This window comes from Gordionus sp. m RMFG-2023, chromosome 2 (genome assembly GCF_954871325.1).
Source record: "Gordionus sp. m RMFG-2023 chromosome 2, tfGorSpeb1-WG-v2, whole genome shotgun sequence".
Taxonomy (NCBI): Eukaryota; Metazoa; Nematomorpha; class Gordioida; order Chordodea; family Parachordodidae; genus Gordionus; species Gordionus sp. m RMFG-2023.
In genome coordinates this window covers 40,347,330-40,355,580 of record NC_088776.1, presented here as the reverse complement: position 1 = coordinate 40,355,580, position 8,251 = coordinate 40,347,330, and the positions used below count along the sequence as shown (strand labels likewise).

Genomic DNA, 8,251 nt, shown 5'->3' with positions numbered 1-8,251 from the left:
AATCCAAAATAAAAGATAAACTATTTTCTGAAGGAAAGCTTATAACCCTAAGAGATTTGCATAATATAGACAAAAATACAAAAAAATCTTATGATAATGATTTAATTACAATGATAGATAAAGTTAAAGAAGATAATGATGCTAATATGGAATTATATACTGTAGATGGGAATCTAATTGGTATATATTATCAAACTCATCAAATGCAGTATATTTTTTCAAAATATCCTGAAGTAATATGTGTGGATGCAACATATCGATTAAATAATAGGCATATGCCTGTGTATATTTTGGTATCAATTGATGGAAATAATAGATCACATATTATATGTGTATGGATTGTCAAATCGGAGTCATTTGATGTAGCATCACAAATGCTTCAAATTTTAAAAAAACTGAATTCAGCTTGGACAGATATAAAGGTCATTGTTAGTGATAAAGATTGTGCTGGGAGAAAAGCTTACATTGGGGCATTCCCTCATGTTCAATTGGAATTATGTAGGAAACATGTAACCAGAGCTTGGGATAGGGAAGTTACCCACAAAAAAAGGAATATTCCTAATGATATGATTAATAATGTGAAGCATCTGTTGTATAGCATGCTAGATGCACAGTCTTCTGACATATATTTTGAAAATTATAACTAATTTAAATTTAGAATCATTAAATAACTATTTTTCTGGCTGGCATCATATCAGATATGAATGGTCAGATGCTTGGAAAAGATATCATTTAAACTTTAAACAATATACAAATAACAGGGTAGAGAGCATTAACAAATATTTAAAAATTAACATAACCAAATACTCTACCCTTCCAAATATGTTTACTGATTTAATTATGTCAATTAAAATGTTAAGTGCTGAAAGGGAACATGATAATTTAATGAAAAAAATTAAAATCTCATTTATAAATGAGGAAGATCAAACATTGGCTAATTATAGAAAATTGTTAACAGAATATGCATATAAAGAGTTAAAATATGAATATAATGTTGGTGATAACTGCAATCTTGTTTGCCAATCAAATATGTTTTATTGTGATTGCCCCTTTTTTTTAAATATGCAATTACCATGCAGACATGTATTTATGGAAAGGAAAAAAAATAATAGTGATCTTTATGATGAAAAATTATGTCATCAAAGGTGGCACAAAAATTATTTTAAAAATCCATCGACATTTATCAATAATAATAATATAGATATATTAAATAACAAAAAGGGGGTTAAATACAAAAAAACCATTTTTAATGACCAAATTTCATCCTATAATTATTTTAAAAATCAAAATATGCTTTTTCACACCATATCATTATTACCACCTAATTTGAAACATGGGTTTGCTCAGGCTTTTGACAAACTACATGATTTTGCTATGAAAGGCATATTACCAATTATTTCCTCAAATAATTTCAATACAAGTTCAAATGAAAATAATGGTCAGATATTCTCCAATGATAGTATAGCAAATGTATTAAATGAGGATCTTACACACTCAAACGTGGATCCTAATATACAGTAAAATAAAAATAATGTCCCAATTTTTTTAAAAAAAGATGTTTATAATAGTCAAGAAAATGAATGTATAAATAATATCATAAAAGAAATTCAATTACCTAAGAAATTAAATAAAAGCGGGAGACCATTAGGATTTACAATATTGGATTCACAAAAAAGTACATTGACTTTATTTATTGTTAATAGTATATTATATAGAAAAGGCATACAAATCCAAAGAAAATCATATAGATAAAAAGTTAAAATTTCAACAAGACCTTAATTCCCAAAACTTTGTTGACCCAAAAATAGTTGATACCAAAGGTAAATTGTTGATAAAGACAAATTTTTAAACTTTTTTAGATTATAAAAAATCTTCTTTACACCTTTTGAAGGATCTTCAAGTGGACTTAGTAGACTTTGTATACTCAGACTCAAAGTTCAAAAATTGTAATTTTATAATTATATACAGTTAATTGTAATTCTTAAATATCATGATTAATTTAATTTTTTTAAATATTTAAAGCCATAGATGACCCACTCGTTAAAATCATTCAACATACATTTAAACATTTTTATAATCCAACTACCAATATTTGGAGGAAATATCATGCTACTCGCTTAAATTTAGCTTCAGCAAAAAAGAAAGTCTCTCAAAATATAGGAAGGGTGCTAACTGCTCCATCACGATTGGAAACAATTGAGCTAGATGGGAATTGTTTTTACCGGTAATTTAAAAATTTAAAAATAATTTTGGTTGTATTTTTTTTACTAATATACATAGAATATGGTTTTGTTTCTTTCTTTACCTTAAATTTTAATGATTATATCCTATATTAATTCATAATATTATTTTTTTAAAACACTGATAGGTTTTTAGAAACAGTAACATAATTAAATTTTTTAAAAAATAATTAGATGTATAAGTATGGAGATAACAGGAAAACAAGACTCCTATGGTTTGATTAGATCACATATGGTCTTGCTGATGCTGCAAAAAATAATGATAAAAAATATATTAGATTATACTCAAGGTCAAAATACGTGTGAAGATGATGTGCAACAGTATATAATAGAAAAGGCAAGTAAGAATGGTGAATGGGCAACGGATATTGAATTGCGAAGTGTTGCCACACTTCTCAATACCCCGATATTGGTGTATGCTAGGTATGGAGCTTCATTTTGCTGGCAAATGTATCCACCATTTAAATATGATGATGGAAATATAAAAAAATTTGACCAAAACATTTATATTAACAATTCTGAATCCCATTTTGTAAATGTTATTGATTTTGAAGATTAATTACAAATGTTGATATTTTATATTTTTTACCAAAAGTATTTTAGTTGATTGTATTTGTCTTGTTTTTATGCATATTTTTTTTTATTTATCCTATTTTAACATATTATAAATAGATATATAGACTATAAAAGATAACTTTTTTAATCATACCATTTTTATATACATTTCATTACAACACCAACACCATATAATCATCCCAATTATTATTTTACTTTGATTAATTTGTATTGCTAATACAATTTTTACATTCTAAAAATAAATTTGGAGATTTTTTTAAAATCTGAATTAATCCTCTTTTTTTTAAATCATCAACTCAAAAATGACTATATAAAAAATTTAGTATATAACATGAATATCATTTTTTTAAATAAAAAAAATTGCCACCAAATAAGTTTTAATAAAGTGTTAACACTATCGGGGGGGGGGGGGGGGGGATTATTTTTATTTTTTATGTTTTTTTTAAATTTTTTATTTTTGCCTATAAATTTTTTATGGTAAAATATAGGAATTATTAATTGCGCATATTTAAGTTATATTTAGGAGAATTTTGCATACAAATTTAATTTTTTTTGTGGTAAAATATTTAAGTTATTTTTTGGAGAATTTTTCCTACAAATTTATTTTTTTTGTGGTAAAATATAGGAATTATTAATTCCGCATATTTTAGGTGAATTTTGCCTACAAATTTAATTTTTTTTGTGGTAAAATATTTAAGTTATTTTTAGGAGATTTTGCATACAAATTTAATTTTTTTTGTGGTAAAATATTTAAGTTATTTTTAGGAGAATTTTGCCTACAAATTTAATTTTTTATTTAAATCTAATTTTTATTAATTTTGCATTAGGGATAAAATAGACCCCACCTTTGAAGTTTAAGTGATTTTTAACATTTCTAGTGAAGGGTTAAATCGAAATATAGTATTAAATGACGCAATTAAATATAGTATTATAATTTATACACGAAATATAGTATTAAATAAATTTTATTCATTAAATTGAAATATATTATTGAAGTTAATACAATCATTTATAAAATGATTAAAAATGTCCAATCATAAATTTTTAAAATTAAATTAATTTAGGCAAATTAATTAAGAACATTATGGGAGCTCATTAAGAGAAATTTATTTTTTAAACTCTATTTAAAAAAATAATATCAAAAGATATAATTTATAAATTTCAACAAATTCAATAAAAAAATTTATATAAAAAATGAGTAATTGTTTGTAAATTTGAAGCTTGCTAGGGATTGTTGTGTGTCAATTTTATAGAATAAGTCATCACAAGGTAAGATCTTTAATGTTTCCAAGTAACCTTTAAAATAAAACATACATTATAATTTATAAATTTCAACATAAATTCAATAATATAAAAAATGAGCAATTGTTTGTAGATTTGAAGCTTGTTAGGGATTGTTGTGTGTCAATTTTATAGAATAAGTCATCACAAGGTAAGAACTTTAATGTTCCCAGGTAACCTTTAAAATAAGACATACAATATAATTTATAAATTTCAACATAAATTCAATAAAAAAATTTATATAAAAAATGAGAAATTGTTTGTAAATTTGAAGCGCAAGGTAAGATTTATTCTTTACTCAATCATTCTAAATTTCCTAATTCATAGCAATCTTAAAATTTATGTAATTTAAATTTTTATATTGCTTTCTAGTTTACTAAATATTGGGAAATAAGTAAGGTATTACTATGGTAGTACTTTTTGGTGACATTCTAAAATCTGATATATAAAGATTTATGTATTTTAAAAAGGTATTACTATGGTAGTACATTTTGGTGACATTCTAAAATCTTATGTATTTTAAATTTTTATATTGCTTTATAGTTTACTAAATATTGGGATATAAGTAAGGTAGGGGAGACCGGGGTTATATTGTCCATAAAAAATTGAGAGGCTGTGAAAAGGAGGAGAAATAATTTATCAAAATAATTTTGATGTTATTTTATTCTTTATATAATTATCTACGGTAGAAATTAATATCTAATAAAAAAATATTATATATTTTTTTAAATTTAAATTTAAAAAAAATGAAAATTTTTGAGTCATGAAAAAGAGATGGGGGATGTATTATCCTTTTGTGGGGCATGTTTTAGACTATGATTTTCTAAGCATTTTATTCATATAAAAATCATAACAAACATATAATATTAACATACAACACATTTATTACATATAAAAAATGGATTAAAATCACAACATGATCCATGTGCCCATAAATGACAATCCAATCTTCATTATGGTGGTGAGTTTGATAGTTTTTGTGGCACACTAAACAAAATTCTTTTTTGCCAGCATTCATATTTAAACTTTTTTTATTATTGGTTTGATTTTTTTTTTCAGATTATTAGCCCTAGATCTGGCTATTTTTTTGTAAGGTGAAGAGGGGAGGGAGAGTCAATAGAACTATACCACTGTCAGAGCCCAGCTCAATGACTTCAATAGATTGGTGAGATTTATGATTATCTAATATAAGCAAAACTTTTTTATCTTGACTGGGCTTAGTGTATTTTATAAAATGATTTTAAAAATATATAAAATCTTCAGCCAGCATCCACCCAGAACCATTAGACACGCCAATGCATCCTACAGGGCCATCTCTTAAATAATGATCATAAAATTTTTTCCTGGGATATATAAACATAGGTGGAATAGAATTTTCTAGAGCATTGACAGCAATTGCCAAGGTCATAAGTGTAACACATTCTGATGTAGTAATTGCCACAACCTGTTTTTCGCCTTTCCTTGCAATAACTTTATTAGGCCGTTGAACTGTTGTTAATCCTATGAAAATATTAAAGATTTGCTATCATATATATTTTAATTAACCAGTTTCATCCATATTATATATATCACATGGTAGAAAGTTATTTTCCCTTGTGACAGTCAAATAATTATTAAAAAATAAATCAACCATTTTCATATTAAAATTGGTAGCCCTGGCTATACTTGTAGCCTCTGGTGTTCTCAAAGAAATAGTTGGATTTCTTTTAATAAATGCTCCAACCCAGTCTTCACCAGCTGATTGAGTTATTTCCCAAGATTTTGGTATTGTAAACTATACCTCTTGGCCATTTGTTAAGCTAAAACTCTAACCTAAATTTAAACATAAGTCATTAAATTATTTATATATTAAGGCAATCTAATTAAAATCCTAATTCTTAAATTTTATTCTGAATTTATTTAATAATTAATATAATAAAATATATCATACATAATTAAACCTCTAATGTATAGGTAAGAACCAAAATATGTTTTAATGCATGATATAATTTAATGCTAAACCAATGAATAAATCATTTTAAAATTAATATACATGGCAGCATCATTTTATTTTAAATATATATCATACACACATAATTAAATCTTTAATATATAGGTAAGATATGATTTAATGCATGATATAATATATATAATGCTACATTGAATAAATCATTTTAAAATTAATATTAATACATGGCAGCATCATTTTAAAATTAATATATATAGATGGCAGCATCATTTTATACATAAATGGCAGCAACATTTTATTTACATATATATCATACACACTTAAATAAATATCATTCTAATGTATAAGTTAAATTCTTACTTTAAAGTATTTTAAAATTAATAAAGATGTTTCATTAACATATAATGTAAATAATTTTAAAAAATTTTCTCAAATTTATTATTATTTAATTAAAAAAATACCATGGCATAAATTTAAAGATTATAAAAAAAATCATTTTACAGAGATATATGATATAACAAAGGATTAAAATACTTGATTAGGGCATAATCCTGAAAATAATCTTGATCCTTTAATTAAATAATCTGTTAATTTAGCTTCTTGAATAGGAGAAAATACTGATCTGTGAATATATCGCTCTTGAAAATCTTCATTTCTTTTGAACAATTTATTATACCTCTAATGCTTAGTTTCTTAAATATATACTAATTTAAATATATAAATATACTTCCCATAACTTAAATTCGTATTCATGGTTATAACTGTCAAAGGTATCTTATATTTCAGCATTTGAAGAATACTTGACTTTTGATTATCATTATTTTCTTTGTTAGTTTTTCTAATATATGTTCGAACCATTTTACAAAAACAGAACCAATATTTTAATGAATGTATGTAAAAGGAAAAGACGCACCCCGCTAATACCTTCCCCAGGTCCACAGGATCATTTAAAAATTAAATTTAGAATATTAAATTAACATAATGATTGTCAATATTTTTATATATGATAAAATGGAGATTTTTTTATCATTTAGAATTTATATTAAGTCTGAACAACTTTTATAAAAAAAGTTATTCGTGAAAATGTAAAATTTAAAAAAGTTACTTTGGGTATGTTGAAACTTAAATTTGCATTTAAAATTTTTCATGAGCAATTTTGTCCGAAACAATTTTGGACCTACTTAAGCACCTTATTATAATACATATTTGGCTTAAATTACAAATCTTAAACTTTATTAATTTTTAAATTATTTGAGAAGGAAATACCTACCCCGGGAACACACTATCCCCGGTCTCCCCTATTACTATTAGTACTTTTTGATATTCTAAAATCTGATATATAAAGATTTATGTATTTTAAAAAGGTATTACTATGGTAGTACTTTTTGGTGACATACTAAAATCTGATATATAAAGATTTATGTATTTTAAAAAGGTATTACTATGGTAGTACTTTTTGGTGACAAGATTTATGTATTTTAAATTTTTATATTGCTTTATAGTTTACTAAATATTGGGAAATAAGTAAGGTATTATTTTTGGTGACATTCTAAAATCTGATATATAAAGATTAATGTATTTAAAATTTTTATATTGCTTTATAGTTTACTAAATTTCGTCCACGATATTATTTATACATCCATTTTATTATAAATACAAATTTTAAATGATTCGTTAAATTTTCGTAACTTTTTTATCGATTCGGAAAATGCGTATAAATAAGAAAAAACTTTTTATTTCTTGCTAATACGCCATTTAGCGTAAGTCTATCATCTCCCCAACAATAGACTTATGCCAAATGGCCTATTAGCAAGAAATAAAAGCTATATTCTTTCTTATTTATACGAATTTTCCGAATCGATAAAAAGCTCCAAAGTTATATAAACGAAGTTAATTGCGCAATATTTTTAGGTCAAGAAAATGGATGTATAAATAATATCGTGAAAGAAATTCAATTACCTCAGAAATTAAAATTAGGATATACAGACCAAAGGTATATTGTTGATATAGACAAATTTATAAACCTTTTTAATTAGATGATAAAAAAATCTTCTTTACACCTTTTGAAGGATCTTAAGTGGACCTAGTAGACTGTACACTCAGACTCAGGAAGGGTGCTATGTGTTCCATCATCGATGGAAACAATTGAACCAGATGGGAATTGTTTTTACTAAAAATTTACCTGATTATATAGGTTCATATTTTA

General features: G+C 24.5%; 1 long non-coding RNA gene across 1 annotated transcript; it reads left to right on the top strand.

The window, feature by feature from the left end:
* Positions 1 to 1,423: 1,423 nt before the first annotated feature.
* LOC135924786 (uncharacterized) lies at positions 1,424 to 2,216 on the top strand. Its single transcript, XR_010571402.1, has 5 exons — positions 1,424 to 1,517; positions 1,569 to 1,675; positions 1,721 to 1,820; positions 1,860 to 1,935; positions 2,023 to 2,216. It is a non-coding gene; the product is annotated as an uncharacterized LOC135924786 (long non-coding RNA).
* The last annotated feature ends 6,035 nt before the right edge of the window (positions 2,217 to 8,251 follow it).